This window comes from Triturus cristatus, chromosome 1_2 (assembly GCF_964204655.1).
Source record: "Triturus cristatus chromosome 1_2, aTriCri1.1, whole genome shotgun sequence".
NCBI lineage: Eukaryota > Metazoa > Chordata > Amphibia > Caudata > Salamandridae > Triturus > Triturus cristatus.
The window spans coordinates 957,214,436-957,224,562 of NC_140580.1; the positions used below are offsets into that span (position 1 = coordinate 957,214,436).

The 10,127-nt window shown below is 44.1% G+C and overlaps 1 long non-coding RNA gene across 1 annotated transcript; it reads right to left on the minus strand.

Annotated features, from left to right (window-relative positions):
* Positions 1 to 1,977: 1,977 nt before the first annotated feature.
* Positions 1,978 to 8,125, minus strand: LOC146868438 (uncharacterized). The gene is made up of 2 exons (XR_014962877.1): positions 6,901 to 8,125; positions 1,978 to 6,793 (listed from the first exon to the last, which is right to left on the minus strand). It is a non-coding gene; the product is annotated as an uncharacterized LOC146868438 (long non-coding RNA).
* Between the last annotated feature and the right edge of the window lie 2,002 nt (positions 8,126 to 10,127).

The window sequence follows — 10,127 nt, forward strand, 5'->3', positions numbered from 1 at the left end:
CTCCCTACCTGGCCGCTGCACTTTGCCACCAGTCTTGCCTGTAATTCTCCCGCGCAGCCATCTCGGGGAAGCCCTCCCGCTCAGGTCACGCCCCCTCTGCACTAGGCCACGCCCCCACCCTTTAAACGGCGCAGAATCCTTCGCGCTGCCGGATATATCGAACTCCTGAGGCGGAAGCCGGGAGCCACGAGCATTTTTTAAACAAACTTGTATATTTGTATTGTGTTGTCACTCCCTACCTGGCCGCTGCACTTTGCCACCAGTCTTGCCTGTAATTTTCCCGCGCAGCCATCTCGGGGAAGCCCTCCCGCTCAGGCCACGCCCCCTCATACTATATCATGTGTCTCTCCCGGAAGCGGAGCGGGCGCGGCGACAGCGCGCCGAAGGCGTGATTAACGCAAGCCCGTCGGCGCCCGTCCGCGATCGTATGCGGTCCAGGGCCACACCTTTTGTCCCTCAGGAGGGACACATACGGTGGAGCAGGCAGGAACTGCTGACTTTTCGCATGTCTACCCCATGTCTACATAAATTGAGAGTGGAGGATAATACAGGCTGTGAACACTGCCACTTCTCTTTTGATCCTGGCAGGGATGTGGCCCCAAGAGAATATATCCTGGACTGTGGCCTGCTAAACGTACGTTCCCTGCGGAAACACAAATTAGATTTATACGACCTACTCACTGAGAAACAGTGGGATCTTGTGTTTCTCACTGAGACATGGTTAGATGAAGGCTCTACCCCTGATGCCCTAGAGGCACTACCAGAGGGCTATACAATGCTTAGGCAAGATAGACTCACCGGTAGAGGAGGGGGTATTGCTATTATAGCACAGAAAAATCTACGATGTCATTTAGATCACTCCTCTATCCTGGACAGTGAGGCAGGGAGCTTCACTGTCAAAGTGAATGAGAACTGAAGGGCATGCTAATCTATAGACCCCCAGGCCCTATAGCCAGGTTTGGGGAGAGTCTGGTGGAAGGTATAATAGAGGCTGTGTTATGCAAAGACAAATTTCTGGTACTGGGGGATCTTAACCTTCATCTAAACAACCCCACAGATAATGTTAGTAGGGACTTCTGCCAGGCATTGGGAGCCCTCCAACTGAATCAAATAGTAAGTGGACCAACTCACCAGCTGGGACACTTACTGGACCCCATATTCGTCAATTGGGGGGGAAGTAGAAGCTAAGACCCCCATTCCCATCCCTTGGTCGGATCATCACCTGGTACCATTCTTCATACGAATTCCCGGGGTTAAACCCCCGGAGCCAGCTACACTGTACCATCCCAGGCGGAGATGGGCCACTTTTTCTCAGGCTAAATTTAGTACCGCACTGACCAAAGGGGGAAGCCCTGGGGGGGATGATGCGGATACGGCTAATACCAATCTATGCAAGCGCGTCAACGAGGCGCTTGATTGCACTGCCCCACTTTCGCACGCCAGACTGGGTGGCCGCCTTAAAAAAACTGCCCCGTGGTTCAGTGATGAACTACGGGTCACGAAAACAGCATTGAAGCGAGTCGAAAGGCAGTGGCGGGGGGCTCCGTCTAAGGAAACCAGGGAGGCCTACCTAATGGAGAGGCGTATTTATCACGGGCTAATCAGGAAGTCCAAAGCAGCATATTACACCATCAGAGTTAGCGAAGCTGGTAACTCAACGAGGGAGCTCTTCTTGCTCTATAAAACCCTCTCAAGTGGGAAACCAGCCATGGCTCCAGATGACTGCTCAGTGGAATCCTGTGATAGGATTGCGGACTTCTTTTCCGAAAAGATAGCAAAAATCTACTCGGCATTTCCCAGTCTTCCCATTGCTGGAACCGAATTTGCGGAAAGCCAGAGGGAATGGAGGGACAGACATATACTGACCAACTTTGTCACCCTGTAGAAAATAGGCCTCAGCTAGGCCTACCAGTGCAAGGGGTTCGCCCTTCTCTGCACAGAGTCCTCAGACTATTAGAAAGAAGTTGGCACAGAATCTGAAATAGAAAATACATAGTTTATTAAACCTCAGGAGGTGGAACCACATTCACCCAGCACCCTGTGGTGCTGAATGAAGGTAGCACCCAGAGTAGAAGAACCATGGGTCTTTTATACCCACACAGGGGCTCAGGAAAAGGACGATGCAAGCATACATGAGAAGAGTTACATACATAGATGGTCATACAGAAATGCACCGTAAATAGTATAGGAGGAGCTAGCAGTTGCTGACTCTGGTAGAAACAACCTGATAGTTACAGACTAAAAACAGATGCATGGACAGTTAGATATTCCTGCGCATGTGCAGGGTAGCAGAGTCTAAGTATAGCCAGTCCTTTAAACAGAGCACAAGGGAAGACAAAATGGCTGCCAGAAATACAAAATGGATTCCACAAAATGTACAGGATAGCCTGTAAATACCAGATGGATTCTGCTAACGCTAATTTAATCGCAGCCAATTTACGACAGACGACCCTTTTAGCGTTAGCTGAAGACATCTCCCATAATCCAGTAGGAAAAATGAAAAATATGCATATTAATTTTTAATAAAATTTTTTTTTCTTTTCATAAATTTCCTAATTCATTGCTAGGTGGCCATTTCTCATTCTAAATATTGTTAAGCGGGTATGTATGAGGTATAAACAGAAGTACAAAGGGAACAGAGAATTGGGTCATACAGATAGCAGGAGAGAGTAATTACTATTATCAGAAACAGAATTATTAGCTTTCTAGTCCTTAGCAAATCCTAGAACCATCCAGTAAAAACATTTTCAAGGTTCCCATGCATTTCAGTTACCATCAATTTCAATATCAAAGTATCCAACAGTACATATCTAATAAAAACATTTTCGCTAGACTTTTCCAGTGTTTCCTTTATGAGGGCTAGAGTATCTATCATTATACCCAATACAAACATTAAAGCAGTCAGACATAATATTTACAAAAATGATCCTGGATCCAGGGGACCAGGAGGACCATGAGAATTAGGACGAAGAGCTGCAAAGGGTTGCTCCTCCTCAAAAATGGGACGATCAATGGGGTACATTTTCAACAAAAAGAAAAAGAAGTCCTTGGGAAATTAAAGCTGCTGTACAACCAACCAGAGGGGAGTCTTCTCCCTGTGTCCGTTTGAGCCTCACAGGCAGGCTCTTGTTGTTCCCACGGTGGAGCTGCACAACTCGCAACTCAGGAATCATGGCCTAGTTTCAAGGGAAAAGTTTCTTCTTTCAGGATAGGGCAATCACCCACCAGGGCAAATGCGCTCAGCGATCCTGTCCAGTGTCTCAGGCAGTGCACCAGTTTTCTTCATTTCAATCTAACAGGCACCAGAGACACAGCACCTGTACCCTGAACTCAAGTCCTTCCCTAACTCCTGTATTGCTCTGCTGGCACACTGCTCTTTCGTTGGGGCCATGGATGGAATTCAGTGTGCCCAGGTATCTCCTTTACAGCCACTTTGGGACCAGGATTCAGAGGCCTGATGCTAGGATCTCTGAAGCAACCCTTGTTTCAAAGGGGGTTACCTCAAGCAAAAACCTTCTTCCCTTCCTGGTCGGTCTGTGACTCTCAGCTGGGCATCAAAAGCTTGATCCACGATTTCTCCTTTCTGATTTGTGACCCCGTCTTTCGCCCAAGATAGTAGCAGGGGTACGCTCATCACAATGCTTCCGGCCTTCTACCTTCACTGAGGTCCTGGTTGCCAGCAGTGCCTGTGCAGGTTACCTTCACTTTGACTTCAAGCTGGACTGGTGCTGACTCCTCAAGCTGGATCTGATGTACGCGCCCCTCTGGCAATGGTTGTAAAGCAGCAAATATCTATTGGTGGACAGAACAAAAGGTCTTTAGACAAGGCACAAAAATAATCTATCAACAGAGAGGATAGTCTCAGAATACTTCCTAGTCCAGGGACGCCCCATATATTAACAAGGCACCCTGGAACCACTTTCATATATGTGAGAGTAAATAAAACAACAGTCTGGACCTATTGGCAAGTATAAAAACTCTTTAGTGAACTGACAAGAGTAATACGTCACCCAATGCCAAGCAGTCAAGGAAGTCTGTGTTCATTTCTAAAGACCCTCAAGAAAAAGGAAATGTTATACACGTTTTACTCCTAAACATTGCATTATTTGTACAGGACTGCAGACACTTCTAAAATGATTTTTCTTAATTAAAGCACCTATATTGTATACTCAGGACCATGCTCTCATGTTATAGGAGCAACAGGAAAATCTAACACTGCTAATTTAACAGGGATTCCTATTACATACAGAACTAAAAAACTTCAACATAATGGGTACATGTTCTCCAGCGGAACATCTTGTGACTAACAGACTCCTGTAAAACAATATTTTCCTCAAAAATGTTTGCTAAGGATCACATAGACCTCTTCCCTGCATTCTACATTTTCACAATCCAAACTATGCAACATTAGTTCTAGTAAGGACTGTCAGTTTATTTACACAGACTAGCTAATAAAACTAGCAATGCCCTTGCAAAACTGTATGTAGCATGAGAATAACAAACAATAGTGGTGTTGTCACCTGAGAATTTTTAAACAAAAACTACCCACAGCTAGTTCCCCTTAAAGATCAAATAAGGAAGCAGCAACCTAGACTACTCATCCTCTCATAATTCCATCAGAGAGGATGGGTAGTAACATAGCAAAATATATTTATTCGTTTTATTAATGCTAATAATGTTTAAAACAGTATTACTGAATAGCCAATTTAATGTCTCATGGTTATTTCACAGACAGTTTAGACAGGCTCAAAAAAAGTAAGAAAAAGAGAGAGAACACATAAATTTGCCTACCCTTAATTTGTAGAGGAGCTAGCCTCCACTCCCCAGTTTTGACAGTAAGAAACCTGTACCAGGTTTCATTCTGTCAACACTATCAACCCCAATTTGTAGCAACTGGGCATAAACAAACTCTGAGGAGCGAAATAGCACATTTCAGCTAGCCAAAGAACATATTCCTTTAGCAAATGTACTAGTGCAACATGAGGCCGCATGAAGTCAAACTGAATCCCATTGCTTCCTGAATTCAACCCTAAAAACATTTATACTATATATATATGGCAGAGCCATTGTCTTTTAAAGAGAGGTCACATATACTATGTTCATGGAGTGCACACAAAAACTTGCTTTTACCAAAAAAAAAAAAAAGGGTAAGCAAAAACCTCTTTCTTCCCCTGCCATTTCGTCTTTCAAATGTGGAAATGTCAAAGCAACGTTGTGCTGAGCCCTACAGGCTTCTAAATGTAGGACTTTGACCTGTGACCTATGCAGTTGTCCCAGCATGCATGCAAGGTTTTCATGCGGTGCTTCCAAGTCAAAGTGACCCTAAAGACCGAAGACAGAGCAGCAAAACCCACTCTGTGTGTCTACCAGCAATTTCAGAGGTAAGCTTAATAACTTCTGCCAATTTTTGTACATTGATATGTATAAGCAGTGTGCCAAGCGTTTGTCTAGCAGTATAGATGGTCTATGCTTACATATGTGCATTTACTGGGGCGTAAGGCAGTTTAAAAACTGATCTGACTGGAGAAAACTCATTTAAATAGTGAATTTTTACCCAATTTCGACTTTGATTTTCAGGGCACTTAAAAATTAACATCCTACAATGTTTTTGCATAATAGTCATCCCCAGAATGTCCTCTACATATCCCAGAGATGTGGCATCAAAAATGTATAATGTATACCCTTATAAAAATGAGTTTTGTACGCCTGGGTAAAGTGACATTTTCACATGTAATTGACCCCCTATTGCTGTATAGCACGGCTTAAATGCAATTTGGATGCTAGGAGGTCACAGTATCATTATTAGGCATTATAAATAGTAAAAAACGAATTTGTTTTTGCACCTATTTGAAATAACATTTTTTTTTTATATAATCAAAATTTATTTTTTTTGTTAATAAATCTAATCATTTTGATGAGTCTACATATGAAAAGCGAGCTGCATCCCTTGCCTATTATATTGAAACACATTAATTCTTAGCCCTAAGCACAGAAGCTTATCTTGAAACATCTTAAGTCTGCGCCACTTTTAAATGAAGGACAGCCATTATTATTGAACATCAAAAACCACTCTTATCCTTATTTTAAAAAAAAGGCATTAAGAAAAGAAATCCCTACTGTCAATCTGCAAAAATAATGAAACTACATTTCTAACTTTGGAAACAGCAGTCTGAAATGCAGAATTTTACTCCGTGTTTTTGACTTCAACTATTCTCTGTAGCCGGAGTCCGAAATAGAAATGGTCTTGTTGACACAGCTGTTTAACACGTAAAGGTGTCGAAATTCACACGCCTTGCAAGTCAACCCTTCAAGCCAACACAAATCTGTCGTGCTGTATAATGTGAATGCCTTTGAATACCCTATACAAAAGATAAATGCTGTGACATTTTGTATCTGAATTTAGTCTATTGTAAAACACACAATTTCGTTTTTCTATTTACACAGGTCATCTTAATTTTAACTTTCTAAAGGTAAAACTCTTATCCGATAATCCATGTTAATTTTGCGCCACAATTTCCACTGAGAAAATTAATTCTCAATTGGAAAATCGTTTTTATATAGGCATATAGCCCTTAAAATTTCAAGCAAGAGCATCATTTTACTTTTTGTGTAGGATTAATGCAACAGTTTTTAAAACAAATAAAAACAGTTTTCTATGGAAAGTCTAACTGGTCTTTGCACAAAATAGGGCCGAGGAAGGCTCCTTGGGTTTCGTTCCTCAGCTGCCCTGTCTCATCAGAGAAGCTAAACCTCAGCGCAGAACCGGGCCACAGCGAGTGCTCCTAGCCCCCACCTTTCTCCAAGGCTGTCCTGCTGCAAGCATTACACATTTTCATGTCAGTGAAGCTTTCTAAGCAGTGATTTCACCTCCTGGTTCACCCCTCTATTTTTAGCCCCCACCTTACAAGCTGCAAGGTCAAAATCTGCCTTGCACAGCCCTGAAGCTGTCAAAGACAAAAAGCCTTCCTAATGTTATCTAAACTGCAATAATTTGCCCTATGGAAACATTTATTTTAATATACAATTTCTTTTCAAGGGTCATAAATTTAGGTTCAATTCTCAGATTAGCAGGTTCAGCTTAAATTAGAACCTACAACCCTGTGGACCCAGCACATTGGCTCACTGAACCACCAAGAACACAAAGCTGCATAGGAGCAATTTGCAAATTCGAAATACCCACAATTTTTTCAAGCTAAACTTTTAACGGGTCCCTAATTACTCTTCATTAATACTTTTGTACATTAAGGGTGTCATCAAATCACAGGGGTTGCTCTTTCTCTTGCTACACCCCTCTCAATTTCCTTTTGCGACTTATTGATGGTGATGAGACCAAATTAAATTTACTCCTTAACAATTTCAGTTCTCAGAATTCTTTCACATATTCACAGTCATTCAATCACACGCTTTTTCCAGTGCTAGCAACATCCAAAACACAATTTACCACACCATAACATGTAAACACACATTTAACCCACAGATCAACACTTAAGACAGAAACAAAAGACAGCCCACAGACTGTACTTAAACCAAACCATTTGTAAATACTAGTTGCAAGTCATATTCACCAGATTTGGCTGGCAGAACACCAAAAAATAAAAACGCTCTGCATCTCATCACTTATGAATGTTACTAAGTGCACAGACCAGGATCCTTTTATGTACATATTTAGTTCCTCGGGGTACTAGTCACCACTTACAAGTATTTTTATTCCATAATGCGCTGTACATTATAGAAGAAAGACCATACTTAATATACATATCCCTATTAGGCGTCCCCTCCGGGGGGGGGGGGGGGGGGCAGTTGTGCTTCATCAAGATTCAAGGTACCATTCCAAAGGCAACACATCTTTTGAAGTGTGCTAAAGACAGATATGCCAAAAATAGTGCAGAATATGCAATATTATAATCAAAGTAGCACTTAAGGTACCTTTAGTACGATGTGCCGTTCAAATCAATTCAGTTAGAGAAAATTCTCCTCATTACCTGCCTATGTGAATTGCAAGTCACATATGTCAAAACAAACCAAGTTGGCCAACACAAAATATACCATACTCAAAGCCACAGTAAGCGTTACTAAACTACCTTACCAATCACAGGCATCAAAAACAACAGCAAGCGCCGCAGACACTTACCAATCACTTGGTGTTCAGATTCATCCTGCCAAGTTCTAAAATCGACCAAATGGTCACTGCACGGTGAATCAACAGAAGAGATCTCAGTCGAGGACCGGTGCCACCTGGATGGTCAGATCAGAAAGAAAGGAAAAGTCGCCGTGGATGCCAAGACTCTGGTCTTATCGGGCAGTGATCACGTCCAGAGCGAGATTCCAATCCTTCGTCGCGACCAATCCTTTGGGCATCCGAGTCACCGATGAGCCCCAAGTTGAGGCGCCAATTGTAGAAAATAGGCCTCAGCTAGGCCTACCAGTGCAAGGGGTTCGCCCTTCTCTGCACAGAGTCCTCAGACTATTAGAAAGAAGTTGGCACAGAATCTGAAATAGAAAATACATAGTTTATTAAACCTCAGGAGGTGGAACCACATTCACCCAGCACCCTGTGGTGCTGAATGAAGGTAGCACCCAGAGTAGAAGAACCATGGGTCTTTTATACCCACACAGGGGCTCAGGAAAAGGACGATGCAAGCATACATGAGAAGAGTTACATACATAGATGGTCATACAGAAATGCACCGTAAATAGTATAGGAGGAGCTAGCAGTTGCTGACTCTGGTAGAAACAACCTGATAGTTACAGACTAAAAACAGATGCATGGACAGTTAGATATTCCTGCGCATGTGCAGGGTAGCAGAGTCTAAGTATAGCCAGTCCTTTAAACAGAGCACAAGGGAAGACAAAATGGCTGCCAGAAATACAAAATGGATTCCACAAAATGTACAGGATAGCCTGTAAATACCAGATGGATTCTGCTAACGCTAATTTAATCGCAGCCAATTTACGACAACCCCGCCCTCGGAGGACCTACTAAAAATCTGTACTTCCGTCAAATCGGGTTCCCCGCGGGATCCCACCACGCCGAAACGACTAGTGGATAGCTTACCGGTGCTAGAACCATATATAAGACATCTATTGGATGTGTCTTTTAGCACCAAGACCGTGCCCAAAGCCTGGAAATAGGCGGTGGTTCTACCTCTCAGGAAGAAATCTAACATCAGCTTTGAGAAACTAGAGAACCTCCGGCCGATCTCCCTTCTGCCCTATCTGGCCAAAGTGGCGGAAAAAACGGTTAACATACAACTGATGGATTTCGTGGATGAGGCTGCCCTACTACACGATACCCAGTTTGGATTCCGTCCCCGCCACTCAACGGAATCAGCGCTTCTGATGGCTGTGGAGACCTTACGCCAGGGGGTGGATGAGGGTCATACTATGGCCCTCATTCTATTGGACCTAAGTGCAGCATTCGACACCGTAGCTCATACCACCCTGCTACGGTGTCTGAATAGTGGCGGAATATCTGGAGCTGCCCTCGCATGGATCCAGTCCTTCCTGACGGGCAGAAGCTTTCAGGTCCGCCAGGGCGATTGTTATTCCAGGGATATTGGATTGGACCAGGGCGTACCCCAGGGATCGTCCCTGAGCCCCACCCTTTTTAATTCTTATGCTTCCCCAGTGGCCCCTATTGCGGTAGGCCATGGTCTGCACATCGTGTCCTACGCCGACGACACGCAGCTGGTTATCTCCCTCTCGCGAGCACCCGGTCTTGCGGCGGACAGTTTCAGAGCCTGCATGCAAGACCTTGCAGCCTGGATGTCCGCCAACTGCCTTAAATTAAATGGCAGCAAGACTGAGGTGCTCGTAGTGGGGGGGAACCCATCTGTTTGGTCGTCGGCGTGGTGGCCTCCATGCTTGGGTGAGGCTCCAACACCCTGCCAAGAAGTTCGGAACCTTGGAGTCTGGCTAGATGCCGACCTGTCTTTCGGACCGCAGATAGGACATGTGGCGGGCGTCTGCTTCGGCGTCCTGAAAAGCATACGGAAGGTCTTAGATCTCCTTCCCACGTCAGCTCGCAGAACGTTGGTGCACGCCCTCGTCACATCACGCCTGGATTATGGCAATTTGCTGTACCTGGGAACAACTAACAAGGCCATAAATCGCCTTGAGGTATTGCA